This window comes from Schistocerca gregaria, unplaced genomic scaffold, assembly GCF_023897955.1.
Source record: "Schistocerca gregaria isolate iqSchGreg1 unplaced genomic scaffold, iqSchGreg1.2 ptg000313l, whole genome shotgun sequence".
In the NCBI taxonomy this organism is placed as follows: domain Eukaryota; kingdom Metazoa; phylum Arthropoda; class Insecta; order Orthoptera; family Acrididae; genus Schistocerca; species Schistocerca gregaria.
The window spans coordinates 176466-190073 of NW_026061791.1; positions in this window are offsets into that span (position 1 = coordinate 176466).

Sequence of the window (13608 nt, forward strand, 5' to 3'; positions counted from 1 at the left end):
AAGAAGTTTTACAATTCAAGTTTTAGGTATCGATTATTGACTTTTTAGCTGGCGTTGGTGCCTTGGACATGAGCTAGGACCTTAAGATTCTGCATGAAAGGAGGACTAGCAGCCGAGTTGCATGGTAGAATGTGAAAAGTGTTCATAAGTAGTAAAAACCTGAGAAAACCGTCCGGTTTTGTCATTTGTTATCGAATGGACTCAAAGCCAGATCATCACATTGGCCGCTCTTCTCTCTGAAACGGTTGTACTTACCGTCTGCGAAGCTATGTCGCGTGCTGCGGTATGCGCAGACACCAAAAGCACCATAGTAGAACACAGATGATACTTCTAAGTTGATGTAATAGCCAGTAAGAAGTAGTACAAATCAAGTTTTAGGTATCGATTATTAACTATTTAGCTGGCTTTAGTGCCTTGCACATGAGCTAGGACCTTAAGATTCTGCATGAAAGGAGGACTAGCAGCCGCGTTGCACGGGAGAATGTGAAAAGTGTTCATATGTATAAAAATTTGAGAAATCCGTCCGTTTTCGCCATTTGTTATCGAATCGACTTAAAGCCAGGTCGTCACATTGGCCGCCCTTCTCTCTGAAAGGGTTGTACTTTGCAAAGCTATATCGCGTGCTGCGGTATGCGGAGACACTAGAAGCACCATAGTAGAACACAGATGAAGCTTCTAAGTTGATGTAATAGCCATTAAGAAGTAGTACAATTCAAGTTTTAGGTATCGATTATTGACTTTTTAGCTGCCTTTGGAGCCTTGGACATGAGCTAGGACCTTAAGTTTCTTCATGAAAGGAGGACTAGCAGCCGCGTTGCACGGGAGAATGTGAAAAGTGTTCATATGCAGTAAAAACCTGAGAAATCCGTCCGTTTTCGCCATTTGCTATCGATTCGACTTAAAGCCAAGTCGTGACAATGGCCGCCCTTCTCTCTGAAACAGTTGTACTTATCGTCTGCAAAGCTATGTCGCGTGCTGCGGTATGCGGAGACACTAAAAGCACCATAGTAGAACACAGATGAAGCTTCTAAGTTTATGTAATAGCCAGTAAGAAGTAGTACAAATCAAGTTTTAGGTATCGATTATTGACTTTTTAGCAGGCTTTGGTGCCTTGGACTTGAGCTAGGACCTTAAGATTCTGCATGAAAGGAGGACTAGCAGCCGAGTTGCACGAGAGAATGTGAAAAGTGTTCATATGTAGTAAAAACCTGAGAAATCCGTCCGTTTTCGTCATTTGTTATAGAATCGACTTAAAGCCAGATCGTCACATTGGCCGCTTTTCTCTCTGAAACGGTTGTACTTATCGTCTGCAAAGCTATGTCGCGTGCTGCGGTATGCGGAGACACTAAAAGCACCGTAGTAGAACACAGATGAAGCTTCTAAGTTGATGTAATAGCCATTAAGAAGTAGAACAATTCAAGTTTTAGGTATCGATTATTGACTTTTTAGCTGGCTTTGGTGCCTTGGACATGAGCTAGGACCTTCAAAATATGCATGAAACGAGGCCTAGTAGCCGCGTTGCACGGGAGAATGTGAAAAGTGTTCATATGTAGTAAAAACCTGAGAAAACCGTCCGTTTTCGTCATTTGTTATCGATGGACTCAAAGCGAGATCGTCACATTGGCCGCCCTACTCTCTGAAACGGTTGTACATACCGTCTGCTAAACTATGTCGCATGCTGCTGTATGCGCAGACACCAAAAGCACCATAGTAGGACACAGATGAAGCTTCTAAGTTGATGTAATAGCCAGTAAGAAGTAGTACAAATCAAGTTTTAGGTATCGATTATTAACTTTTTAGCTGGCTTTAGTGCCTTGGACATGAGCTATGACCTTAAGATTCTGCATGAAAGGAGGAGTAGCAGCCGCGTTGCAAGGGAGAATGTGAAACGTGTTCATATGTAGTCAAAACCTGAGAAATCCGTCCGTTTTCGCCATTTGTTATCGAATCGACGTAAAGCCAGGTCGTCACATTGGCCGCCCTTCTCTCTAAAACGGTTGTACTTTGCAAAGCTATATCGCGTGCTGCGGTATGCGGAGACACTAAAAGCACCATAGTAGAACACAGATGAAGCTTTTAAGTTGATGTAAAAGCGAGTAAGAAGCAGTACAATTCAAGTTTTAGGTATCGATTATTAACTTTTTAGCTGACTTTCGTGCCTTGTACATGAGCTAGGACCTTAAGATTCTGAATGAAAGGAGGACTAGTAGCCGCGCTGCACGGGAGATTGTGAAAAGTGTTCATATGTAGTAAAAACCTGAGAAATCCCTCCGTTTTCGCCATTTGTTATCGAATCGACTTAAAGCCAGATCGTCACATTGGCCGCTCTTCTCTCTGAAACGGTTGTACTTATCGTCTGCAAAGCTATGTCGCGTGCTGCGGTATGCGGAGACACTAAAATCAATATAGTAGCACACAGATGAAGCTTTCAAGTTGAAGTAATAGCCACTAAGAAGTAGTCCAATTTAAGTTTTAGGTATCATTATCGACTTTTTATCTGGCTTTAGTGCCTTGGACATGAGGTAGGACCTTATGATTTTGCATGAAAGGAGGACTAGCAGCCGAGTTGCACGGGAGAATGTGAAAAGTGTTCATATGTAGTAAAAACCTGAGAAACCCGTCCGTTTTCGTCATTTGTTATCGAATCGACATAAAGCCAGGTCGTCATATTGGCCGCCCTTCTCTCTGAAACGGTTGTACTTATCATCTGCAAAGCTATGTCGCGTGCTGCGGTATGCGGAGACACTAAAAGCACCATAGCAGAACACAGATGAAGCTTCTAAGTTGATGTAATAGCCAGTAAGATATAGTACAATTCCAGTTTTAGGTATCGATTATTGACATTTTAGCTGGCTTTGGTGTCTTGGACATGAGCTAGGACCTTATGTTTCTGCATTTAAGGAGGGCTAGCAGCCGAGTTGCACGGAAGAATGTGACAAGTGTTCATATGTAGTAAAAACCTGAGAAATCCGTCCGTTTTCGTCATTTGTTATCGAATGGACTCAAAGCCAGATCGTCACATTGACCGCTCTTCTCTCTGAAACGGTTGTACTTATCGTCTGCAAAGCTATGTCGCGTGCTGCGGTAAGCGGAAACACTAAAAGCACCATAGTAGAACACAGATGAAGCTTCAAAGTTGATGTAATAGCCAGTAAGAAGTAGTAAAATTCAAGTTTTAGGTATCGATTATTGACTTTTTAGCAGGCTTTGGTGCCTTGGACTTGAGCTAGGACCTTAAGATTCTGCATTAAAGGAGGACTAGCAGCCGAGTTGCACGAGAGAATATGAAAAGTGTTCATATGTAGTAAAAACCTGAGAAATCCGTCCGTTTTCGTCATTTGTTATAGAATCGACTTAAAGCCACATCGTCACATTGGCCGCTTTTCTCGCTGAAACGGTTGTACTTATCGTCTGCAAAGCTATGTCGCGTGCTGCGGTATGCGGAGACACTAAAAGCACCATAGTAGAACACAGATGAAGCTTCTAAGTTGATGTAATAGCCAGTAAGAAGTAGAACAAATCAAGTTTTATGTTAGATTATTGACTTTTTAGCTGGCTTTGGTGCCTTGGACATGAGCTAGAACCTTAAGAGTCTGCATGAAAGGAGGACTACGAGCCGAGTTGCACGGGAGAATTTGAAAAGTGTTCATATGTAGTAAAAAGCTGAGAAATCCGTCCGTTTTTGTCATTTGTTATCGAATCGACTTAAAGCCAGATCGTCACATTGGCCGATCTTCTCACTGAAACGGTTGTACTTATCGCCTGCAAAGCTATGTCGCGTGCTGCGGTATTCGGAGACACTTAAAGCACCATAGTAGAACACCGATGAAGCTTCTAAGCTGATGTAAAAGCGAGTAAGAAGTAGTACAATTCAAGTTTCAGGTACCGATTATTGACTTTTTAGCTGGCTTTGGTGCCTTGGCTATGAGCTAGGACCTTAAGATCCTGCATGAAAGGGGAACTAGCAGTCGAGTTGCACGGGAGAATGTGAAAAGTGTTCATATGCAGTAAAAACCTGAGAAAACCGTCCGTTTTCGTCATTTGTTATCGAATGGACTCAAAGCCAGATCGTCACATTGGCCGCTCTTCTCTCTGAAACGGTTGTACTTACCGTCTGCCAAACTATGTCGCATGCTGCGGTATGCGCAGACACCAAAAGCACCATAGTAGAACACAGATGAAGCTTCTAAGTTGATGTAATAGCCAGTAAGAAGTAGTACAAATCAAGTTTTAGGTATCGATTATTGATTTTTTAGCTGGCTTTAGTGCCTTGGACATGAGCTATGACCTTACGATTCTGCATGAAAGGAGGACTAGCAGCCGCGTTGCAAGGGAGAATGTGAAAAGTGTTCATATGTAGTCAAAGCCTGAGAAATCCGTCCGTTTTCGCTATTTGTTATCGAATCGACTTAAAGCCAGGTAGTCACATTGGCCGCCCTTCTCTCTGAAACGGTTGTACTTTGCAAAGCTATATCGCGTGCTGCGGTATGCGGAGACACTAAAAGCACCATAGTAGAACACAGATGAAGCTTCTAAGTTGATGTATTGGCCAGTAAGAAGTAGTACAATTCAAGTTTTAGGTATCGATTATTGACTTTTTAGCTGCCTCTGGTGCCTTGGACATGAGCTAGGACCTTAAGATTTTGCATGAAAGGAGGACTAGCAGCCGCGTTGCACGCGAGAATGTGAAACGTGTTCATATGTAGTAAAAACCTGAGAAATCCGTCCGTTTTCGACATTTGTTATCAAATCGACTTAAAGCCAGATCGTCACATTGGCCGCTCTTCTCTCTGAAACGGTTGTACTTATCGTCTGCAAAGCTATGTCGCGTACTGCGGTATGCGGAGACACTAAAAGCACCATAATAGAACACAGATGAAGCTTCTAAGTTGATGTAAAAGCGAGTAAGAAGTAGTACAATTCAAGTTTTAGGTATCGATTATTGACTCTTTAGCTGCCTTTGGTGCCTTGGACATGAGCTAGGACCTTAAGATTCTGCATAGAAGGAGGACTTTGGTGCCTTGGACATGAGCTAGGACCTTAAGATGCTGCATAAAAGAAGGACTAGCAGCCGAACTGCATGGTAGATTGTGAAAAGTGTTCATATGTAGTAAAAACCTGAGAAAACCGTCCGTTTTCGTCATTTGTTATCGAATGGACTCAAAGCCAGATCGACACATTGGCCGCTCTTTTCTCTGAAACCGTTGTACTTACCATCTGCGAAGCTATGTCGCGTCCTGCGGTATGCGGAGACACTAAAAGCACCATAGTAGAACGCAGATGAAGCTTCTAAGTGTATGTAATAGCCAGTAAGATGTAGTACAATTCAAGTTTTAGGTATCGATTATTGACTTTTTAGCTGGCTTCGGTGCCTTGGACATGAGCTAGGACCTTAAGATTCTGCATGAAAGGAGGACTAGCAGCCGAGTTGCACGGAAGAATGTGAAAAGTGTTCATATGTAGTAAAAACCTGAGAAATCCATCCGTTTTCGTCATTTGTTATCGAATCGACTTAAAGCCAGATCGTCACATTGGCCGCTCTTCTCCTGAAACGGTTGTACTTATCGTCTGCAAAGCTATGTCGCGTGCTGCGGTATGCGCAGACACCAAAAGCACCATAGTAGAACACAGATGAAGCTTCTAAGTTGATGTAATAGCCAGTAAGAAGTAGTACAATTAAGGATTTAGGTATCGATTATTGACTTTTTAGCTGGCTTTGGTGCTTTGGATATGAGCTAGGACCTTAAGATTCTGCATGGAAGGAGGACTAGCAGCCGAGTTGCACGGGAGAATGTGAAAAGTGTTCATATGTTGTAAAAACCTGAGAAATCCGTTCGTTTTCATCATTTGTTAACGAATCGACTTAAAGCCAGATCGTTACATTGGACGCTCTTCTCTCTGAAACGGTTGTACTTATCGTCTGCAAAGCTATGTCGCGTGCTGCGTTATGCGGAGACAGTAAAAGCACAATAGTAGAACACAGATGAGGCTTCTAAGTTGATGTAATAGCCAGTAAGAAGTAGTACAATTCAAGTTTTAGGTATCGACTATTGACTTTTTAGCTGCCTTTGGTGCCTTGGACATGAGCTAGGACCTTAAGATTCTGCATAAAAGGAGGACTAGCAGCCGAACTGCATGGTAGAATGTGAAAAGTGATCATATGTAGTAAAAACCTGAGAAAACCGTCCGTTTTCGTCATTTGTTATCGAATGTACTCAAAGCCAGATCGTCACATTGGCCGCTCTTCTCTCTGAAACGGTTGTACTTACCATCTACGAAGCTATGTCGCGTCCTGCGGTATGCGGAGACACTAAAAGCACCATAGTAGAACGCAGATGAAGCTTCTAAGTGTATGTAATAGCCAGTAAGATGTAGTACAATTCAAGTTTTAGGTATCGATTATCGATTTTTTAGCTGGCTTCGGTGCCTTGGACATGAGCTAGGACCTTAAGATTCTGCATGAAAGGAGGACTAGCAGCCGAGTTGCATGGGAGAATGTGCAAAATGTTCATATGTAGTAAAAACCTGAGAAATCCGTCCGTTTTCGTCATTTGTTATCGAATCGACTCAAAGACAGATCGTCACATTGGCCGCTCTTCTCTCTGAAACGGTTGTACTTTGCAAAGCTATATCGCGTGCTGCGGTATGCGGAGACACTAAAAGCACCATAGTAGAACACAGATGAAGCTTCTAAGTTGATGTAATAGCCAGTAAGAAGTAGTACAATTCAAGTTTTAGGTATCGACTATTGACTTTTTAGCTGCCTTTGGTGCCTTGGACATAAGCTAGGACCTTAAGATTCTGCATAAAAGGAGGACTAGCAGCCGAACAGCATGGTAGAATGTGAAAAGTGTTCATATGTAGTAAAAACCTGAGGAAACCGTCCGTTTTCGTCATTTGTTATCGAATGGACTCAAAGCCAGATCGTCACATTGGCCGCTCTTCTCTCTGAAACAGTTGTACTTACCATCTGCGAAGCTATGTCGCGTCCTGCGGTATGCGGAGGCACTAAAAGCACCATAGTAGAACGCAGATGAAGCTTCTAAGTGTATGTAATAGCCAGTAAGATGTAGTACAATTCAAGTTTTAGGTATCGATTATTGACTTTTTAGCTGGCTTCGGTGCCTTGGACATGAGCTAGGACCTTAAGATTCTGCAAGAGAGGAGGACTAGCAGCCGAGTTGCATGGGAGAATGTGAAAAGTGTTTATATGTAGTAAAAACCTGAGAAAACCGTCCGTTTTCGTCATTTGTTATCGAATCGACTCAAAGCCAGATCGTCACATTGGCCGCTCTTCCCTCTGAAACGGTTGTACTTACCGTCTGCGAAGCTATGTCGCGTGCTGCGGTATGAGCAGACACCAAAAGCACCATAGTAGAACACAGATAAAGCTTCTAAGTTGATGTAATAGCAAGTAAGAAGTAGTACAATTCCAGTTTTAGGTATCGATTATTAACTTTTTAGCTGTGTTTAGTGCCTTGGACATGAGCTAGGACCTTAAGATTCTGCATGAAAGGAGGACTACCAGCCGAGTTTCACGGGAGAATGTGAAAAATGTTCATATGTAGTAAAAATCTGAGAAATCCGTCCGTTTTCGTCATTTGTTATCGAATCGACTTAAAGCCAGATCGTCACATTGGCCGCTCTTCTCTCTGAAACGGTTGTACTTATCGTCTGCAAAGCTATGTCGCGTGCTGCGTTATTCGGAGACACTAAGAGCACCATAGTAGAACGCAGATGAAGCTTCTAAGTGTATGTAATAGCCAGTAAGATGTAGTACAATTCAAGTTTTAGGTATCGATTATTGACTTTTTAGCTGGCTTCGGTGCCTTGGACATGAGCTAGGCTCTTAAGATTCTGCATGAAAGGAGGACTAGCAGCCGAGTTGCATTGTAGAATGTGAAAAGTGTTCATATGTAGTAAAAACCTGAGAAAACCGTCCGTTTTCGTCTTTTGTTATCGAATGGACTCAAAGCCAGATCGTCACATTGGCCGCTCTTCCCTCTGAAACGGTTGTACTTACCGTCTGCGAAACTATGTCGCGTGCTGCGGTATGCGGAGACACTAAAAGCACCATAGTAGAACGCAGATGAAGCTTCTAAGTGTATGTAATAGCCAGTAAGATGTAGTACAATTCAAGTTTTAGGTATCGACTATTGACTTTTTAGCTGCCTTTGGTGCCTTGGACATAAGCTAGGACCTTAAGATTCTGCATAAAAGGAGGACTAGCAGCCGAGTTGCATGGGAGAATGTGAAAAGTGTTTATATGTAGTAAAAACCTGAGAAAACCGTCCGTTTTCGTCATTTGTTATCGAATGTACTCAAAGCCGGATCGTCACATTGGCCGCTCTTCTCTCTGAAACGGTTGTACTCACCATCTACGAAGCTATGTCGCGTCCTGCGGTATGCGGAGACACTAAAAGCACCATAGTAGAACGCAGATGAAGCTTCTAAGTGTATGTAATAGCCAGTAAGATGTAGTACAATTCAAGTTTTAGGTATCGATTATTTACTTTTTAGCTGGCTTCGGTGCCTTGGACATGAGCTAGGACCTTAAGATTCTGCATGAAAGGAGGACTAGCAGCCGAGTTGCATGGTAGAATGTGAAAAGTGTTCATAAGTAGTAAAAACCTGTGGAAACCGTCCGTTTTCGTCATTTGTTATCGAATGGACTCAAAGCCAGATCGTCACATTGGCCGCTCTTCCCTCTGAAACGGTTGTACTTACCGTCTGCGAAGCTATGTCGCGTGCTGCGGTATGAGCAGACACCAAAAGCACCATAGTAGAACACAGATAAAGCTTCTAAGTTGATGTAATAGCAAGTAAGAAGTAGTACAATTCAAGTTTTAGGTATCGATTATTGACTTTTTAGCTGGCTTTGGTGCCTTGGACATGAGCTAGGCTCTTAAGATTCTGCATGAAAGGAGGACTAGCAGCCGAGTTGCATTGTAGAATGTGAAAAGTGTTCATATGTAGTAAAAACCTGAGAAAACCGTCCGTTTTCGTCTTTTGTTATCGAATGGACTCAAAGCCAGATCGTCACATTGGCCGCTCTTCCCTCTGAAACGGTTGTACCTACCGTCTGCGAAACTATGTCGCGTGCTGCGGTATGAGCAGACACCAAAAGCACCATAGTAGAACACAGATGAAGATTCTAAGTTGATGTAATAGCCAGTAAGAAGTAGTACAAATCAAGTTTTAGGTATCGATTATTAACTTTTTAGCTGGGTTTAGTGCCTTGGACATGAGCTAGGACCTTAAGATTCTGCATCAAAGGAGGACTACCAGCTGAGTTTCACGGGAGAATTTGAAAATGTTCATATGTAGTAAAAATCTGCGAAATCCGTCCGTTTTCGTCATTTGTTATCGAATCGACTTAAAGCCAGATCGTCACATTGGCCGCTCTTCTCTCTGAAACGGTTGTACTTATCGTCTGCAAAGCTATGTCGCGTGCTGCGTTATTCGGAGACACTAAAAGCACCATAGTAGAACACAGATGAAGCTTCTAAGTTGGTGTAAAAGCGAATAAGAAGTTTTACAATTCAAGTTTTAGGTATCGATTAATGACTTTTAACTGGCTTTGGTGCCTTGGACATGAGCTAGGACCTTAAGATTCTGCATGAAAGGAGGACTAGCAGCCGAGTTGCATGGTAGAATGTGAAAAGTGTTCATATGTAGTAAAAACCCGAGATAACCGTCCGGTTTTGTCACTTCTTATCGAATGGACTCAAAGCCAGATCATCACATTGACCGCCCTTCTCTCTGAAACGGTTGTACTTATCGTCTGCAAAGCTATGCGGAGACACTAAAAGCACCATAGTAGAACACAGATGAAGCTTCTAAGTTGATGTAATAGCCAGTAAGAAGTAGTACAATTCAAGTTTTAGGTATCGATTATCGACTTTTTAGCTGCCTTTGGAGCCTTGGACATGAGGTAGGACCTTAAGATTCTGCATGAAAGGAGGACTAGCAGCCGAATTACATGGGAGAATGTTAAAAGTGTTCATATGTAGTAAAAACCTGAGAAATCCGTCCATTTTCGTCATTTGGTATCGAATCGACTTAAAGCCAGATCGTCACATTGGCCGCTCTTCTCTTTGAAACGGTTGTACTTATCGTCTGCAAAGCTACGTCGCGTGCTGCGGTATTCGGAGACACTAAAAGCACCATAGTAGGACACAGATGAAGCTTCTAAGATGATGTAATAGCAAGTAAGGAGTAGTACAATTCAAGTTTTAGGTATCGATTATTGACTTTTTACCTGGCTTTGTTGCCTTGGATATGAGCTAGAACCTTAAGATTCAGCATGAAAGGAGGACTAGCAGCCGAGTTGCATGGTAGAGTGTGAAAAGTGCTCATATGTAGTAAAAACCTGAGAAAATCGTCCGTTTTCGTCATTTGTTATCGAATTGACTCAAAGCCAAATCGTCACATTGGCCGCTCTTCTCTCTGAAACGGTTGTACTTATCGTCTGCGAAGCTATGTCGCGTGCTGCGGTATGCGGAGACACTAAAAGCACCATAGTAGAACGCAGATGAAGCTTCTAAGTTGATGTAATAGCCAGTAAGAAGTAGTACAATTCAAGTTTTAGGTATCGATTATTGACTTTTTAGCTGCCTTTGGAGCCTTGGACATGAGCTAGGACCTTAAGATTCTGCATGAAAGGAGGACTAGCATCCGAGTTGCATGGGAGAATGTGAAAAGTGTTCATATGTAGTAAAAACCTGAGAAATCCGTCCGTTTTGGTCATTTGGTATCGAATCGATTTAAAGCCTGATCGTCTCATTGGCCGCTCTTCTCTCTGAAACGGTTGTACTTATCGTCTGCAAAGCTATGTCGCGTGCTGCGGTATTCGGAGACACAAAAAGCACCATAGTAGGACACAGATGAAGCTTCTAAGTTGATGTAATAGCAAGTAAGAAGTAGTACAATTCAAGTTTTAGGTATCGATTATTGACTTTTTAGCTGGCTTTGTTGCCTTGGATATGTGCTGGGACCTTAAGATTCAGCATGAAAGGAGGACTAGCAGCCGAGTTGCATGGTAGAATGTGAAAAGTGTTCATATGTAGTAAAAATCTGAGAAAATCGTCCGTTTTCGTCATTTGTTATCGAATGGACTCAAAGCCTGATCGTCACATTGGCAGCTCTTATCTCTGAAACGGTTGTACTTACCGTTTGCGAAGCTATGTCGCGTGCTGCGGTATGAGCAGACATCAAAAGCACCATAGTAGAACACAGATGAAGCTTCTAAGTTGATGTAATAGCCAGTAAGAAGTAGTACAAATCAAGTTTTAGGTATCGATTATTGACTTTTTAGCTGGCTTTGTTGCCTTGGACATGAGCTTGGACCTTCAAAATCTGCATGAAAGGAGGACTAGCAGCCGCGTTGCACGGGAGAATGTGAAAAGTGTTCATATGTAGTAAAAATTTTAGAAATCCGTCCGTTTTCGCCATTTGTTATCGAATCGACTTAAAGCCAGGTCGTCACATTGGCCGCCGTTCTCTCTGAAAGGGTTGTACTTTGCAAAGCTATATCGCGTGCTGCGGTATGCGGAGACACTAAAAGGACCATAGTAGAACACAGATGAAGCTTCTAAGTTGATGTAATAGCCAGTAAGAAGTAGTACAATACAAGTTTTAGGTATCGATTATTGACTTTTTAGCTGCCTTTGGAGCCTTGGACATGAGCTAGGACCTTAAGATTCTGCATGAAAGGAGGACTAGCAGCCGAATTACATGGCACAATGTGAAAAGTGTTCATATGTAGTAAAATCCTGAGAAATCCGTCCGTTTTCGTCATTTGGTATCGAATGGACTCAAAGCCAGATCGTCACATTGGCCGCTCTTCTCTCTGAAACGGTTGTACTTATCGTCTGCAAAGCTATGTCGCGTGATGCGGTATGCGGAGACACTAAAATCAATATAGTAGTACACAGATGAAGCTTCCAAGTTGAAGTAATAGCCACTAAGAAGTAGTACAATTTAAGTTTTAGGTATCGATTATTGACTTTTTAGCTGGCTTCGGTGCCTTGGACATGAGGTAGGACCTTAAGATTCTGCATGAAAGGAGGACTACCAGCCGAGTTGCACGGGAGAATTTGAAAAGTGTTCATATGTAGTAAAAACCTGAGAAATCCGTCCGCTTTCGTCATTTGTTATCGAATGGACTCAAAGCCAGATCGTCACATTGGCCGCTCTTCTCTCTGAAACGGTTTTACTTATCGTCTGCAAAGCTATGTCGCGTGCTGCGGTATGCGGAGACACTAAAAGCACCATAGTAGAACACAGATGAAGCTTCTAAGTTGATGTAAAAGCGAGTAAGAAGTAGTACAATTTAAGTTTTAGGTATCGATTATTGACTATTTAGGTGGCTTTGGTGCCTTGGACATGAGCTAGGACCTTAAGATTCTGCATGAAAGGAGGACTAGCAGCCGAGTTGCAGGGGAGAATGTGAAAAGTGTTCATATGTAGTAAAAACCTGAGAAACCCGTCCGTTTTCGTCATTTGTTATCGAATCGACATAAAGCCAGGTCGTCATATTGGCCGCCCTTCTCTCTGAAACGGTTGTACTTATCATCTGCAAAGCTATGTCGCGTACTGCGGTATGCGGAGACACTAAAATCACCATAGTAGAACACAGATCAAGCTTCTAAGTTGATGTAAAAGCGAGTAAGAAGTAGTACAATTTAAGTTTTAGGTATCGATTATTGACTATTTAGGTGGCATTGGTGCCTGTGACATGAGCTAGGAACTGAAGATTCTGCATGAAAGGAGGACTACCAGCCGAGTTGCATGGTAGCATGTGAAAAGTGTTCATATGTTGTAAAAACCTGAGAAAATCGTCTGTTTTCGTCATTTGTTATCGAATGGACTCAAAGCCAGATCGTCACATTGGCCGCTCTTCTCTCTGAAACGGTTGGACTTATCGTCTGCAAAGCTATGTCGCGTGCTGCGGAATGCGGAGACACTAAAAGCACCATAGTAGAACACAGATGAAGCTTCTATGTTGATGTAATAGCCAGTAAGATGTAGTACAATTCAAGTTTTAGGTATCGATTATTGACTTTTTAGCTGCCTTTGGAGCCTTGGACATGAGCTAGGACCTTAAGATTCTGCATGAAAGGAGGACTAGCAGCCGAGTTGCATGGGAGAATGTGAAAAGTGTTCATATGTAGTAAAAACCTGACAAATCCGTCCGTTTTCGTCATTTGGTATCGAATCGATTTAAAGCCAGATCGTCACATTGGCCGCTCTTCTCTCTGAAACGGTTGTACTTATCGTCTGCAAAGCTATGTCGCGTGCTGCGGTATTCGGAGACACAAAAAGCACCATAGTAGGACACAGATGAAGCTTCTAAGTTGATGTAATAGGAAGTAAGAAATAGTACAATTCAAGTTTTAGGTATCGATTATTGACTTTTTAGCTGGCTTTGTTGCCTTGGATATGAGCTGGGACCTTAAGATTCTGCATGGAAGGAGGACTAGCAGCCGAGTTGCATGGTAGAATGTGAAAAGTGTTCATATGTAGTAAAAATCTGAGAAAATCGTCCGTTTTCGTTATCTGTTATCGGATGGACTCAAAGCCAGATCGTCACATTGGCCGCTCTTA